A 17,978-nucleotide genomic window follows, 5' to 3' on the forward strand; every position below is an offset into this window, starting at 1 on the left:
TGTCCATGGTCAGGAAAGCGTAACCATGTATTGATCAACGAGCTAGTCAACTAGAGGCTTACTAGGGACATGGTGATGTCTATGTATCCACACATGTATCTGAGTTTCCTATCAATACAATTCTAGCATGGATAATAAACGATTATCATGAACAATGAAATATATAATAATAACTAATTTATTATTGCCTCTAGGGCATATTTCCAACAGTCTCCCACTTGCACTAGAGTCAATAATCTAGTTCACATCGCCATGTGATTAACACTCACAGGTCACATCGCCATGTGACCAACATCCAAAGAGTTTACTAGAGTCACTAATCTAGTTCACATCACTATGTGATTAATACTCAATGAGTTCTGGGTTTGATCATGTTATGCTTGTGAGAGAGGTTGTAGTCAACGGGTCTTGCCATATTCAGATCCCTATGTACTTCGCAAAACTTTATGTCATATCATAGATGCTGCTACCACGTTCCACTTGGAGCTATTCCAAATTGTTGCTCCATTATACGTATCCGGTATCTCTACTCAGAGCTATCCGGATAGGTGTTAAGCTTGCATCGACGTAACTCTTTACGTCGAACTCTTTATCACCTCCATAACCGAGAAACATTTCCTTATTCCTCTATGGATAATTTTGACCGCTATCTGGTGATCTACTCCTAGATCACCTTTGTACCCTCTTGCCAGACATGTGGCAAGGCACACATCAGGTGCGGTACTCAGCATGGCATACCGTATAGAGCCTATGACAAGAGCATAGGGGACGACCTTCGTCCTTCCTCTTTCTTCTGCCGTGGTCAATCTTTGAGTCTTACTCAACTTCAGACCTTACAACTCAGGTAAGAACCCCTTCTTTGACTGATCTATTTTGAACTCTTTCAAAAACATGTCAAGGTGTGCGTTTTTCGAAAGTATCATCAGACGTCTTGATCTATTTCTATAGATCTTGATGCCCAATATGTAAGCAGCTTTATCCAGGTCTTCCTTTGAAAATCACTCTTCAAACAACCGTTTATGCTTTCCAGAAATTCTACATTATTTCAGATCAACAATATGTCATCCACATATACTTATCAGAAATATTGTAGTGCTCCCACTCACTTTCTTGTAAATACAAGTTTCTAACAAACATTGTATAAACCTAAAAGCTTTGATTACTCCATCAAAGCATATATTCTGACTCCGGGATGCTTGCTCTAGTCCATAGAAAGATTGCTGGAGCCAGCATACCTTTTAGCATCCTTAGGATCGTCAAAACCTTTTATTGTATCACATACAACTTTTCTTACAAAAACTTGGTAAGAAAACTTGTTTTGACATCCATCTGTAAGATTTCATAATCGAAAAATACAGCTAATGCTAACATGATTCCGATGGACTTAAGCATCGCTACGGGTGAGAAATTCTCATCGTAGTCAACTCCTTGAACTTGTGAAAAGACTCTTTCCCATAAGTCGAGCTTCATAGACGGTAACATTACCGCCCATGTCCGTCTTCTTCTTAAAGATCCATTTATCTCAATGGCTTGCCGATCATCGGGCAAGTCCACCAAAGTCCATACATGGATCCTATCTCGGATTTCATGGCTTCTAACCATTTGTCGGAATACGGGCCCACCATTGCTTCTCCATAGCTCGTAGGTTCATTGTTGTCTAACAACATGATATCTAAGACAGGATTACCGTACCACTCAGGAGTAGTACATATCTTTGTCGACCTACGATGTTCGATAGCAACTTGATCTGAAGCTTCATGATCACTATCATTAACTTCCTATTCAACAGATGTAGGTGCCACAGAAAACATCTTTCTGTGTTGCATCACTTTCTGGTTGAAATAAAGGTTCAACAACCTCATCAAGTTCTATCTTCCTCCCACTCAATTCTTTCGAAAGAAACTCCTTCTCGAGAAAGGACCCGTTCTTAGCGACAAACAATTTGCCCTCGGATCTGAGATAGAAGGTATACCCTACTGTCACCTTTGGGTATCCTATGAAGATGTGTTTGTCCGCTTTGGGTTCGAGCTTCTCCGGCTGAAGCCTTAAGCATCGCATCCCCAAACGTTAAGAAACGACAACTTTGGTTTCTTGCCAAACCAATGTTCTTGTGACATCGTCTCAACGGACTTAGATGGTGTCCTATCTAAAGTGAATGCAGTTGTCTCTAACGCATAACCTCAAAATGAAAACGGTAGATTGATAAGAGACATCATAGATCGCACCATATCTCATAAGGTTCGATTACGATGTCCGGACACACCATAACCCAGTGGTGTTCTAGGTGGCTTCAACTGTGAAACAATTCCACAATGTCTTAAGTGTTTGCCAAACTCATAACTCAGATATTCTCATTGATCAGATCGTAGGAATTTGATCTTCTTGTTATGATGATTCTTAACTTCACTCTGAAATCGCTTGAACTTTTCAAACGTTTTAGACTTGTGCTTCATTAAGTAAATATACCTATATCTACTCAAATCGTCAGTGAAGATGAGAAAATAGCGATATCCACCGCACGCTTCAATCCTCATTGGATCACACGCATCAGCATGCATGATCTCCAACAAGTCACTTGCCCGTTTCATTGTACCTGAAAACGGGGTCTTAGTCATCCTGCCCATGAGGCATGGCTCGCATGTGTCAAGCGATTCAAAATCAAGTGACTCCAAACATCCATCGACATGGAGTTTCTTCATGCATCTTACGCCAATATGACTTAAGCGGCAGTGCCACGAGAAAGTGGTACTATCATTATTAACTCTACATCTTTTGGCGTGAACATGTGTATTACCACGACCGAGATTCAATGAACCATTCACATAGGGTGCATGACCATGAAAGGTATCATTCATGTAAAACAGAATAACCATTATTCTCTAACTTAAATGAATGACCGTATTGCAATGAACATGATCTAATCATATTCATGCTCAACGTAGACACCTGATAACATGTATCTAGGTTCAATACTCATCCCGAAGGCAGATGGAGCGTGCGATGGTGATCTCATCAACTTTGGAAACACTTCCAACACACATCGTCACCTCGCCCTTAGCCAGTCTCCGTTTAGTCCGTAGCTTTTGCTTCAAGTCACCAGTAATAGCAACTGAACCGGTATCCAATTCCCAGGTGCTACCAGGAGTACTAGCGAGGTACACATTAATAACACATATATACTTTGTTGAAGTTGCCAGCCTTCTTATCTATCATGCATTTGGGGTAATTCCGCTACCAGTGACCGTTCCCCTTACAATAGAAGCACTTAGTCTCGGGTTTGGGTTCAACCTTGGGTTCCTTCACTGGAGCGGCAACTGGTTTGCCATCCATGAAGTTTCCCTTCTATCCCTTGCCCTTCTTGAAACCAGTAGTCTTGTTAAACCATCAACACTTGATGCTCCTTCTTGATTTCTACCCTTTATGGCCTTAAGCACCGCGAACAGCTCCGGGATCAACTCCATCCCTTGCATGTCATAGTTCATCACGAAGATCTAGTAGCTTAGTGATAGTGGCTAGAGAACTCTATCAATCACTATCTTATCTGGAAGTTTAACTCCCACTTGATTTAAGTGATTGTAGCACCCAGACATTCTGAGCACATGCTCACTAGCTGAGCTATTCTCCTCCATCTTGTTGGCTAAAGAACTTGTCAGAGGTCTCACACCTCTCAACACGGGCATGAGCCTAAAATCCCAATTTTAGCTCTTGGAGCATCTCATATGTTCTATGGCATTTAAAACGTCATTGGAATCCCGATTCTAAGCCATAAAGTATGGTGCACTAAACTATCAAGTAGTCATCACGACATGTCTGTCAGGTGTTCACAACATCCACAGACGACGTTGTAGGGGTTTGCACATCGAGCGGTGCATCAAAGACATAAGCCTTCTGTGTAGCAGTGAGGACACTCCTCGGACTACGGACCCAGTCCGCATCATTGCTTACAATATCTTTCAACTTAATCTTTTTCTAGGAACGCATTGAAACAGGGAGCTACAACGTGAGCTATTTATCTACAACATATTTGCAAAGACAATTTAGACTATGTTCATGATAATTGAGTTCATCTAATGAACTCCCACTCAGATAGACATCCCTCTAGTCATCTAAGTGAAACATGATCCGAGTCAACTAGGCCGTGTCCGATCATCACGTGAGACGGACTAGTCAACATCGGTGAACATCTTCATGTTGATCGTATCTTTTATACGACTCATGCTCGACCTTTCGGTCTTCCGTGTTCTGAGGCCATGTCTGTACATGCTAGGCTCGTCAAGTCAACCTAAGTGTTTTTGCTGTGTAAATCTGGCTTACACCCGTTGTATTCGAACGTTAGAATCTATCACACCCGATCATCACGTGGTGCTTTGAAACAATGAACCTTCGCAATGGTGCACAGTTAGGGGGAACACCTTTCTTGAAATTTTAGTGAGGGGTCATCTTATTTAAGCTACCGTCGTTCTAAGCAAATAAGATGTAAAACATGATAAACATCACATGCAATCAAATAGTGACATGATATGGCCAATATCATTTTGCTCCTCTCGATCTCCATCTTCGGGGCTCCATGATCATCGTTGTCACCGGCATGACACCATGATCTCCATCATCATGATCTCCATCATCGTGTCTTCTTGAAGTTGTCTCGTCATCTATTACTTCTACTACTATGGCTAACGCTTTAGCAATAAAGTAAAGTAATTACATGACGTTTATGTTGACACGCAGGTCATAAATAAATAAAGACAACTCTTATGGCTCCTGCCGGTTGTCATACTCATCGACATGCAAGTCGTGATTCCTATTACAAGAACATGATCAATCTCATACATCACATATATCATTCATCACATCCTTTTGGCCATATCACATCACAAGGCATATGCTGCAATAACAAGTTAGACGTCATCTAATTGTTGTTGCAAGTTTTTACATGGCTGCTATAGGTTTCTAGCAAGAAAACGTTTCTTACCTACGCGAAAACCACAATGTGATATGCCAATTTCTATTTACCCTTCATAAGGACCCTTTTCATCGAATCCGATCCGACTAAAGTGGGAGAGACAGACACCCGCTAACCACCTTATGCAACTAGTGCATGTCAGTCGGTGGAACCAGTCTCACGTAAGAGTACGTGTAAGGTCGGTCCGGGCCGCTTCATCCCACGATGTCGCCGAATCAAGATAAGACTAGTAACGGCAAGTAAATTGACAAAATCGACGCCCACAACAACTTGCGTTCTACTCGTGCATAGAAACTATGCATAAACCTGGCTCTGATACCACTATTGGGGAACGTAGCAGAAATTCAAAATTTTCTACGCATCACCAAGATCAATCTATGGAGTAATCTAGCAACGAGGGGAAGGAGAGTGCATCTACATACCCTTGTAGATCGCTAAGCGGAAGTGTTCAAGTGAACGGGGTTGATGGAGTCGTACTCGTCGTGATCCAAATCATCAATGATCCTAGTGCCGAATGGACGGCACCTCCGTGTTCAACACACGTACAGCCCGGTGGCGTCTCCTACGCCTTGATCCAGCAAGGGGAGAAGGAGAGGTTGGGGAAGACTCCATCCAGCAACAGCACGACGGCGTGGTGGTGGTGGAGGAGCGTGGTACTCCAGCAGGGCTTCGCCAAGCACCGCAAGAGACAAGGAGGGAGAGGGGTAGGGCTGCGCCAACAGGGAGAGCAAATCACACATGTTGGGCAGCCCCATACCTCAAGTATATATAGGGGGAGGGGAGGGGCTGCGCCCCCACCTAGGTTTCCACCCCTAGGGGTGGCGGCCAGCCCTAGATCCCATCTAGGGGGGCGGCCAAGGGGGAGAGAGGGGGCGCACCACGAGGTGGGCCTTAGGCCCATCTGAGCCTAGGGTTTCCCCTTTTTCCCTTCTCTCTTTGCCTTGGGCCCTGGTGGGGGGGCGCACCAGCCCACCTGGGGCTGGTCCCCTCTCACACTTGGCCCACGCAGCCCTCTGGGGCAGGTAGCCCCACCTGGTAGACCCCCGGGACCCTCCCGGTGGTCCCGGTATGTTACCGATAGCACCCGAAACCTTTCCGGTGACCAAAACAGGACTTCCCATATATAAATCTTTACCTCCGGACCATTCAGGAACTCCTTGTGACATCCGGGATCTCATCCGGGACTCTGAACAACATTCGGTAACCACGTATATCTATTCCCTATAACCCTAGAGTCATCGAACCTTAAGTGTGTAGACCCTACCACTATAAGAATCCTGTTAATACATGACGGAATCAATCCGTCACAGACCTTCACAAAACTGTCGTGGTAGGGCATGCATGACGGACTTAAAATCTGTCATGTATATCGCGTCATAATTTAATCACTGTACACTCCATGACGGATCTTGTCTGTCATGGATGGAACTTAACGGACATGCTCATAACATCGTTAACTTGTCTGCCACGTCAACATGTGACATGGATCTGACATGGCGGCCCATGTAATGCTCAGCCCATTTAAATTTTGGCCCACTAAATTTCAGCTAGATGTAAAGAGTAGTGGCCCATATAGTAATCAAGCCAATTAGAATATAAGTGCATTAATTTCATCTAAGGCCCATTAATTTCAGTCCAGAAAATTAGCTCATCTCTCATTTCTCTGCGTCCATTGAAACTTTAAGCCAATAAGTATTTTACAGAAAATACATGCTCATGTCACTAAAAAAGAAAATTACACAAATACAACCAAAAATACACCACTACAGGACCAAAAAGAAAATACCCCAAAAAAAATTAAGTTTACAAGCATGTTTTGGAGAACACTATGCTACTGTACAGCCAACACCGCCCCCATCAATCCACTTTTCTAGCCACAGATCCGGCCGTCCATACCGAAGTCGTCAAAACACGCCTTTGTTGCTGAAAATGCTCCCATAAATCAATAGCTGCGAGATGATGAAAATTTTGTCACTTCATAAAATATTATAGCAAGTAGGTAAACTAGAAGTGGCTTAGTACTCCCTCTGTAAAGAAATATAAGAGTGTTTAGATCACTACTACTTTAGTTATCTAAACGCTCTTATATTTTTTTATGGAGGGAGTACATGTTATTACGTTCTATATTTTTTCACTCCCAGGGTGCATAGTGCAACAAATTTAATTAAACGTGTGAAAAGAAACAACAAGTGGCAACAAGTAGCATGGGACCTAATCATACACATAGTTACAACACTACAGATTTGTATATATGAATAGATTGTAGAAATAAGAGACTTAGAACAAACATAAAAAGATTAATTACATGTCAAAAATTCTTAAATCTTGCAATGCCTATAAAAGAGAATACAAAGTATGTACTATAAAACAAGAATAAACATTGGGTTGCTTAAAATTAATCCAAAGGAATGTGTGTGAACTGAAAATGTAATCAAGTTGACCTATAAGTGACAAAGCAACAAAATACACATCACGGAACTCCCAAGTACTGCAGCAGTAGAGGACATAAATCAGCCAAAAAATGGCATGACTATGAAACAATATCTGCCACACAGACACATGAAACTGAGTGTTTATAGTTCATCTCAAAGCTGACAATAGTAAACAACACTTGCTTGCAGATGATACGCTTATTTTGTATTTTAGTGTTTGATACACTTATTTTATATTTTTCTAGTCGATCATACGAAAAAAGAAATCAATGGAATAAAAGTCCTATATGCTTTTTGTTTCCATAAAAAAAGCTTAGAACCACCATGATTTGCTATATTGGGACAGTGGGAGCCAGTCATGTGGCCTTCATAACTCCTCTTTGGCGAATTTTAAGGTACAGATTGTCCTATCCTGTGTATTTTATTTTGTTCTCCAGTTCTGACTTCTATTTTTGACATAAATATTGCTGTGTAGACTGTCAAGTACCATATCAAGTTACCCATATCTTTCCTGGTTCTTGTAGCAGACAATAACTACGTTAATTGCAGTAAAACCTTATCATTCAATGTTCTTGACAGGATTTCTGTAGTCCCGAAAATGGTATAATAAAATATTTGTTGAGGAAAAAGTGTTACTCCCACCGATCTAAATTAATTCTTGCACTGGAACTATATAACAGTCCACATTGAAACTAATCCTTAAAGAACTATGTCACCCCAAGCATCTTAATTTACTAACTGAATTTAAAAGAAAATGATCCAAATGCATACAAACAGAACTCAGAAGGAACAAGGTACAGCCGGTGGTGGCGCATTACCTTCCTTTTCTTCATGATGGACTTGCCAGGATGGCCCTCAAGCAAATTTCACAAACTTCACGCTCAGCTGAAATGAAAAAAAATCACATATGCACAACACTCACATTCACTTTAAATTCATGACCCATTGATATATGCATAGCACAAGTACTGTTCAACATATAAATTATAAACACAATATTTTCTTAGTAAGAGAAAGAGAAAATATGTTCCGAGCTTATCATTTTAAGTATGAATTGAATTATAGCCAAAGACAGCACAACAACAAAAAAACAATCATACACAACTGAACATAGAACTCTCAAACGTGTTCGTTGTTTCTAGAGCAAAATGATTTGTTCACTAATGATGTCGATGAACATGTATGGCATATATAATTAACAAAGCCCATGTATGATAGATTGCAAGAACAAAAGTCTGTACGAAAAATCACATATTTGTACAAAATAACAGAGAAGGGGTGGCTTGCATGATGACCAACCACCATCAGTTGACAATAAATCAAAGACACCTCTATCATGTAATTTTTGGCACAATCAAGTAAAATCACCAGTACACCACAGCTAGTTGACATTAACATGCAAACATGAGAAGCTTCTGTATACGCAGATATATCCGGCAACTTAAGTTTGTGGTCTAGATCATTACTCAAACACAGATCTATCACGTACGGACACTCAACCAACCACCAGTACATCAACTCAATGCATGTTACCAGAGAAACATCAGAAAGTGTTGTGTTAAGCTAGCAGTAACCATGCGTGCAAAAAATCAAGGAATATAAAAGTAGCAGGTTCTAAATTTAGAGCCAGCGTCTGCATAGACACATCGGCCATGAAAGAACAAAATCACAAGTTGGTGTGGAAGGGGATAAGCTCACCATGCATATCTGTCGATGTGCACACTCACCGCAGCTGCCCTGGTACTTACCTTGTTGACAGTATTGCTCTGCCTCCAGTCGAACGCGTTGAGCCGGTAACAATTGGCCAGTGGCGACTAGAGTTCACTGCCGCCTCCAGCGAGTCGTCGCGGTAGACCGGCCATCGCACAGCTGCTCTGCTCCGACAAGGCTACTGTCGGTGTTGAGATCGATGCCGGATCCACCGCACCCAAGACGCCGTTGTCATCGCTCCTTGTTGCCGCCATCGAACTCTCTTAATCTACAGCACATGCTACGGATCAGAGGATGGGGCGGAGTGAGGGTCATCGGGAATGGTAGAGCATAGGGTGGAGGACGCAGAGGTGTCACTGGGAATGGGAATGGTGGAGGTACGGGAGAGGCCGGGGAAGAGAAAGGGCTCAGCCGGGAGGTGGGGGAAGGGGTGGTGAAAGGAGCGACCGCCAGTTGGAGAGGGTGCGGAGGAGGGAGAGGAGATTGGGGATGGGGTCGACGGAGGAGGGAGAGGAGATTGGGGATGGGGGCGGCGGCGGAGGGAGAAAGACGGAGCTTAGGGTTAGGTCTTATACTGTGAATGGCTCAGATGGGCTTTAGTGGGCTTGAAATTTTTACCACCGCGCGCGCTAATGGAATTCTAGGCGTGCTCCCTCCTTTCCTCGCGCGCGCCTTCCTCGCGCCACCCAAATTCAAGCGCGCCCTTCCTTTCCTTGCTTTCCTTTTATTTTTTATATAAAAATCATCCAACTAACATGTGAGCCAAATAAAGAACATGTACGACACATCAACAAGAGCCACCCGTGACCGTGTGGATTGTGTATAAACAAAGAAAAAACGAGGCCGAGCTAGTCGATCGATGACAGTTTTCGTGACGGCTCCTTGATATCCGTCATGAAGGGGCTACCGCTTTGGCGGCTGTTCGCCTCTTGCTGATCCATGACGGTTTTCGTGACAGTTTTCAGGAACGTCATCAGAAATCCGTCATGGATTAACAGATTTCTTGTAGTGTACGGGTTCGGGAACCATGCAGACATGACCGAGACAACTCTCCGGCCAATAACCAACAGCGGGATCTGGATACCCATGTTGGCTCCCACATGTTCCACGATGATCTCATCGGATGAACCACGATGTCAAGGATTCAATCAATCCCGTATACAATTCCCTTTGTCTAGCGGTACGATACTTGCCCGAGATTCGATCGTCGGTATCCCGATACCTTGTTCAATCCCGTTACCGGCAAGTCTCTTTACTCGTTCCGTAACACATCATCCCGTGATCAACTCCTTGGTCACATTATGCACATTATGATGATGTCCTACCGAGTAGGCCCAGAGATACCTCTCCGTTACACGGAGTGACAAATCTCAGTCTCTATTCGTGCCAACCCAACAGATACTTTCGGAGATACCTGTAGTGTACCTTTATAGCCACCCAGTTACGTTGTGACGTTTGGCACACCCAAAGCACTCCTACGGTATCCGGGAGTTGCACAATCTCATGGTCTAAGGAAATGATACTTGACATTAGAAAAGCTTTAGCATACGAACTACACGATCTTTGTGCTAGGCTTAGGATTGGGTCTTGTCCATCACATCATTCTCCTAATGATGTGATCCCGTTATCAACGACATCCAATGTCCATGGTCAGGAAAGCGTGACCATCTATTGATCAACGAGCTAGTCAACTAGAGGCTTACTAGGGACATGGTGATGTCTATGTATCCACACATGTATCTGAGTTTCCTATCAATACAATTCTAGCATGGATAATAAACGATTATCATGAACAATGAAATATATAATAATAACTAATTTATTATTGCCTCTAGGGCATATTTCCAACAGTCTCCCACTTGCACTAGAGTCAATAATCTAGTTCACATCGCCATGTGATTAACACTCACAGGTCACATCGCCATGTGACCAACATCCAAAGAGTTTACTAGAGTCACTAATCTAGTTCACATCACTATGTGATTAATACTCAATGAGTTCTGGGTTTGATCATGTTATGCTTGTGAGAGAGGTTGTAGTCAACGGGTCTTGCCATATTCAGATCCCTATGTACTTCGCAAAACTTTATGTCATATCATAGATGCTGCTACCACGTTCCACTTGGAGCTATTCCAAATTGTTGCTCCATTATACGTATCCGGTATCTCTACTCAGAGCTATCCGGATAGGTGTTAAGCTTGCATCGACGTAACTCTTTACGTCAAACTCTTTATCACCTCCATAACCGAGAAACATTTCCTTATTCCTCTATGGATAATTTTGACCGCTATCTGGTGATCTACTCCTAGATCACCTTTGTACCCTCTTGCCAGACATGTGGCAAGGCACACATCAGGTGCGGTACTCAGCATGGCATACCGTATAGAGCCTATGACAAGAGCATAGGGGACGACCTTCGTCCTTCCTCTTTCTTCTGCCGTGGTCAATCTTTGAGTCTTACTCAACTTCAGACCTTACAACTCAGGTAAGAACCCCTTCTTTGACTGATCTATTTTGAACTCTTTCAAAAACATGTCAAGGTGTGCGTTTTTCGAAAGTATCATCAGACGTCTTGATCTATTTCTATAGATCTTGATGCCCAATATGTAAGCAGCTTTATCCAGGTCTTCCTTTGAAAATCACTCTTCAAACAACCGTTTATGCTTTCCAGAAATTCTACATTATTTCAGATCAACAATATGTCATCCACATATACTTATCAGAAATATTGTAGTGCTCCCACTCACTTTCTTGTAAATACAAGTTTCTAACAAACATTGTATAAACCTAAAAGCTTTGATTACTCCATCAAAGCATATATTCTGACTCCGGGATGCTTGCTCTAGTCCATAGAAAGATTGCTGGAGCCAGCATACCTTTTAGCATCCTTAGGATCGTCAAAACCTTTTATTGTATCACATACAACTTTTCTTACAAAAACTTGGTAAGAAAACTTGTTTTGACATCCATCTGTAAGATTTCATAATCGAAAAATACAGCTAATGCTAACATGATTCCGATGGACTTAAGCATCGCTACGGGTGAGAAATTCTCATCGTAGTCAACTCCTTGAACTTGTGAAAAGACTCTTTCCCATAAGTCGAGCTTCATAGACGGTAACATTACCGCCCATGTCCGTCTTCTTCTTAAAGATCCATTTATCTCAATGGCTTGCCGATCATCGGGCAAGTCCACCAAAGTCCATACATGGATCCTATCTCGGATTTCATGGCTTCTAACCATTTGTCGGAATACGGGCCCACCATTGCTTCTCCATAGCTCGTAGGTTCATTGTTGTCTAACAACATGATATCTAAGACAGGATTACCGTACCACTCAGGAGTAGTACATATCCTTGTCGACCTACGATGTTCGATAGCAACTTGATCTGAAGCTTCATGATCACTATCATTAACTTCCTATTCAACAGATGTAGGTGCCACAGAAAACATCTTTCTGTGTTGCATCACTTTCTGGTTGAAATAAAGGTTCAACAACCTCATCAAGTTCTATCTTCCTCCCACTCAATTCTTTCGAAAGAAACTCCTTCTCGAGAAAGGACCCGTTCTTAGCGACAAACAATTTGCCCTCGGATCTGAGATAGAAGGTATACCCTACTGTCACCTTTGGGTATCTTAGCGACCCGTACACATCCTTCCTCTCGCCAAACTCCCTCCCGCTCGCCTCCCTCCCAGCCGGCCGCCATGCCACCGAAGAAGTACGTCGCCGCCCACGCGGCGGCAACCGCGACCGCCTCCGTCGCCCAGCCGAAGCAGAGGAAGCCGAGGGCGCCATCGACCAAGCCACCGGGCATGACAAACGGCGAGTGGAGGGCAGAAGTTCAACGGCGGGAGGCTGTCACCGCCGACCAGTGGAACAGAGCCATCGCCAAGAAGGCCCGCGACAATGCGACGCGCGCGGCTGCGGCTGCCTCGGCGGACTAAATCGAGGCCGAGGGGGCTCGCGCGGGGATGATGAATCCACCCGGAAGCCACGCCCAGTACGCGCCCTGGAGTCAGCAAGGCGTCGGCTCTCCGCAACCATGGGCATCGCCCTCGCCGGGCTACGCCGACGGTGACGCGCATGGTGGGTTCAACCCAAACGTCACCTTCCCCCATGGATACCCGGTCCAGCGCACACCCTCACCCGCCTTCGCCGGCATGCAGTACCCTCCATACAACTACTCGCCGCCCGTCTACGCTTCCTCCCTGATGCCCCCGCTACGCCGTGGCCCGCTGCCCTTCTCGCACCTGGGCGACGCCGACGAGACCGAGGCCGACATGGACGACATCATCGCGACAGGTTCGGCCGCGGCCGCCGCATCTCCCAGGTTCGCCACCCATGACGAGGTGGTGGATCTCAGCGGCGGCATGGATGGCGAGCTCGGCTACGTCTACGGCGAGGACGAGCAGGAGGAGCAGGAGGAGGACGACGACGAGGAGGAAGAGGAGGAGGAGCCGACGCCTGCAACGGCGAAGGGGCGTAAGAAGAAGCGGGCGGCCAAGACAGGCGAGCCGCGCATCAAGTGGGCGTCCAAGGAGGAGGAATCCCTCGCTGAAGCATGGAAAGTCGTCTGCCTCGACCCGACGACCGGCACGAACCAGAGCGTTGACACGTACTGGGACCGCATCAAGGCCGAGTTCGACGAGCGCAAGCACGTCGACCCCTACTTCAAAGGCGTCTACATGCAACGCGGCTCCAAGGCGATGGCGAACCATTGGGGGCGTATCCAGGGGCGTGCAACAAATGGCATGGGGTCATCGAGGAGGTCGCGGCTCGCCCAGAGAGCGGCGCCAGCGTCGAGGATCAGGTATGCCACGCCGGCCTCCCGCCTCTCTTCGTCGTGTACGCGCGCCAACTATTTGTCCCTCCGCGCAGTTGCTGCGCATGTTCACCCTGTACCAGCAGAGCAACAGCGACGCCGAATTCAAGTACCTCCACATCTACAAGCGCATTGACAAGTGCGAGAAGTGGGCGGAAGTCCGGCGCACCCTCGACAAGGCCAAGGAGACCTACAAGCCGGACGCGCCGACTCCTGGCGCATCGGAAGGGCGGCCGGACGGCAACAAAGTTGCCAAGAAGGGGAAATACGCCGACGCGGCCACCGCTCGAGTGCAGGAGTCCATCGAGCACTGCCTCGCCAACGCGCAGGCCCAGGCCGTCCTTCGTGAAGAGAAGACCGAGGCGCGGTGGTCGGCGTTGATGTCAAGCAGCGCCGTCAAGCTCGACCTGCTCCGGACGAACGTCGCCGCGAAAAAGAGAAACACCGACCTGGCTTTCCAGCTAGGCGGGGCGGACATGCTCCAGAGCATCGACGAGGCGGTCAAGGTGTGGTACTTGGCGGAGCGTGGCCTCATCCTGAACCAGCTTCCCTCGACAAGGCCGTCGACGCCGACGCACACGCCGATGCCGACGCCGACGCACACGCCGCCGCCGCCGCCAAGCCCGTGTGACGACGCCTCCACGACGCCCAGCACCACCGAAGCCGCGCCGACGCCGCCCAGCGCAGAGGCTACTCCGACACCGCCAAGCCCGCGCACGCCAACTCCGCCGACGCCTGGGGCAGAGCCCGCCGTGTGATGCGCACGCGAACTTCTGCCGCTCTATTTTTTGTACGCCGTACTGTGGCTTGCGATCGCCCGACTTGTAGCGCCTTTTGTGAGCGGAAACGACCAAGTTTGAATTTTTCGCGTCTTGGGGCCGGCGCCTGGGGGTATGACTAGGAGCTAGGTCGTCCCCAGGGGCCGAACTAGCGCCGGTGCGCCCCCAGACCGCCCTTTTTTAGCGCCCTGGGGGGCCAAACGGCTGGAGATGCTCTTACTACACATGCATCCCTACTCTTCACTTCAACTTTTTCAGCTTTATGCAGCAGACCATATTTTTTCTCCCTAAGCACCTGCCTCCTGCAAAGGACCCTGCTGGTCCATCCGAACCTACTTTTCCAAACATCCGATCCTACATGGCATACGGGGCATCACCCAGGGGCTATGCATTGGCCATGCCCTAACACAAACGCATGAACTAGGGTGACGTCGTACCCGATGACGGAGGAACTAGGGTGACGTAGCGCCCCTCCTTGGCCGGACGTTTCAACATCTTTAGTTTTTTTATGGATTGTTGTTTGTTTATTGTTTGTTTGTTTTTTTGCAAGAGAAATTTTTAATCTATTCATCAATCATGGCAGTAATGAGAACACTAGAGGTAATAAAAATTATAATCAGGTCCATGGACCATCTAACGACGACTACAAACACTGGAGCAAGCTGGAGGCGTCGAACCGTCATCGCCTCTCCCTCACCGGAGCCAGACAAACCTTGTTTTAGTAGACAGTCAGGAAGTCATCGTGCTAAGGCCCCAAGGGGCCAGCGAAGCAAAAAAAACCATACCGATGAAGAGAGTTGTAGATCGGAAAGATCAAACTTGTAACCACAGGAATAAAGACGGACAAAAACTAAAACCAAATAGATCCATCGAAGACCAGCACCAACTGAATCATGCCAGGTCTAACAGAGACACACCTCCACACATCCTCCAACGATGCTATTCGTGCCATTGGGGCGGGGATAGGACGTGGGAGACAATATTCCTATTGAGGGACATCGCCACCGCCACACAGCCCCAACCTAGGCATTAAATTTAAACCTAACAAAAACGAGAATGGGGACCTCCCGCCGGCTGGGGGGAGGGGGGAGATCCTCCACACCTCCATGGCCCAAAGGCCAGCGGATGTGTGGCGGGTTGGAGGAAGGAGACTTTTCTTGGGGAGAAGGAAATGCAACCTCTTGAGGAGATGGATTGCTGCTTACAGTATTACTTATGATGCTCTTGTTCAAAGTCCTCCGGAACTTGAGGCCTCATAGCGTATTCAATATCTTGATAGTGTGTAATCATGTGGGCCCTACAATATATTGATAGTCAAAGGGTGTCGTGCAGCTTACTGAGCTTATGATATTATCGCCATAATCCCGGTCATTTCTATCCCCTTTTCAAGGCCATGATATTCCGTTCTTTGCCATTAATGACGGCCTTTTTCTAGGACCATTAATGGTTGTCTTTGAACTAAAGATCTATAATGAAAATTTCCTTTTCATTCTCCTATGTCCTCACATTTAGTTTTTCTCGGCTCCGTAGAGTTCAGCTTGGCAACAACGACATCATGTATTTTGGGTCACTACTACATAATTGCTTTTAAATATGACATTATCAGTGGCAGGAAACCGCATCTGCCAATGGTAAACCAGCCACTTACTAGTGGCGGGCAAGACTCTGCGTTGCCCCCCACTTGTAATACTAGCCTACACTAGACATGGGCCAAACTTATTGGTGGTGGGTATTTTACCATGCGTGTCACTGATACTTCACATACTAGTCATGGGCTTCACTCTGCATCCTGGTAATGTGGACCTAGATAGTTTGAGCCCATGGCTAATCTGCCATCGCTGTTGGCCACTCAAGCATGAACCGTCAAAAGATTGATATGCCATGCAATTTTGTGCATGATTATGACGGACCAACCACACACATCAAGCAAAAATAGCCCATGTATTTCTCAAAAAAGAAAAAGAAAAGAAAAGAAAAGCAGCAGCCCATGGAGCCATTGATGGAGAAACATGCAACTACTCCCGCACACGTCTTATTGATAGTAGTAACTGATCTCAATTGAGGAAACTAACTTTTTTTTTAGAAAAGGAGGATGGCCCCCGGCCTCTGCATCTGGGAGATGCATACGGCCACTTTATTGATTATTCACGAGGACCTTACAAAGTATTACAACAAAATGCCTGAATCCGCCATCTTGGTAACATATGCCACTACTCCTATCCATATGATGAAGGGGTGCTACCTAGGCCAAATACCCGGTCTACTCACCTAAGCCTATCATCAAAAGCCAGAACCCCCAGCCGAGCCACATACCGGGTCTGGGGCATAAACTGGTCTGACGCACTCACATGTGTCGTTGCCGCCATCTTCCACAGGTCCGTCTTCAGAGCAGATATTGAGACTTCTACCTTGTCAGGCCACGCCGCCATCGACGCCACCTTGACGCCATACAACTACCTCCACCTGCGCGAGTCCATCACCGCGCATCGGGCGCCGAGTCTCCACTGCACCACGCCGCCGAGATCCGCCGTCATCAATGTGAAGGATGAAGTACCGCTCCACCAAAAAAAGGCGCCCGCTGGTCCCTCGAACCCGTGTACGCCTCCAAGAATGACGCCCCAAGTAGGAAACGACACCAACGCGCCGCCGTCATCCGATCAACTGATCTAGGGTTTCCCCTGGAGGTAGCGGATAGGGGTCTAGAGCTTCTCCACGGCGATGCCTTCAAGAAGGTAATGACACCACAGGGTGCCACCAACGTCGGTCTTGGCATCAAGCCGAGCACAAGGTTTTCACCCGGATCCGCTCAAAGAATCTTCATCACGTACTGTGTGTACGGGTCGCCGCCGATCTGAGCCGCCGCACATGGAGCAGGCCGCACCGGCCAGATCAGATCTGTCCGGAGGGCACAACCCGCACGGTGCCGACCCAACCACCAGGCCCTCCATGCCGCCACCGCCGATTCGAGGTCAGATGTTGTGTCGCCGCAGACCCGGCCGCCGCCGCCGAACGCCGCCACGCAGCCCGAGGCAGGGCCGGCTACCGCACCCCACCATCGCCGCCCTTGGCCGAGGCAGCCGTCGCGCCGCCGCCGGAAGGCAGGCCCGCCGCGCCGCCAGGCCAGATCGGCCGTGCCACCCACGTCGCGGGGCTCCGCACCGCCCGCATGGCGCAGGCAAGAGGGAAGACCCCCGCCACCGCCATCAGCCCCGGGCTATAGCCGGTGGCGTCCTTCAGCGGCGGCGGAGGGAGGGGAGGACGGATGGGGACCC

This window comes from Triticum urartu, chromosome 7A (assembly GCF_056163025.1).
Source record: "Triticum urartu cultivar PI428250 chromosome 7A, HENAU_Tu73, whole genome shotgun sequence".
Taxonomy (NCBI): domain Eukaryota; kingdom Viridiplantae; phylum Streptophyta; class Magnoliopsida; order Poales; family Poaceae; genus Triticum; species Triticum urartu.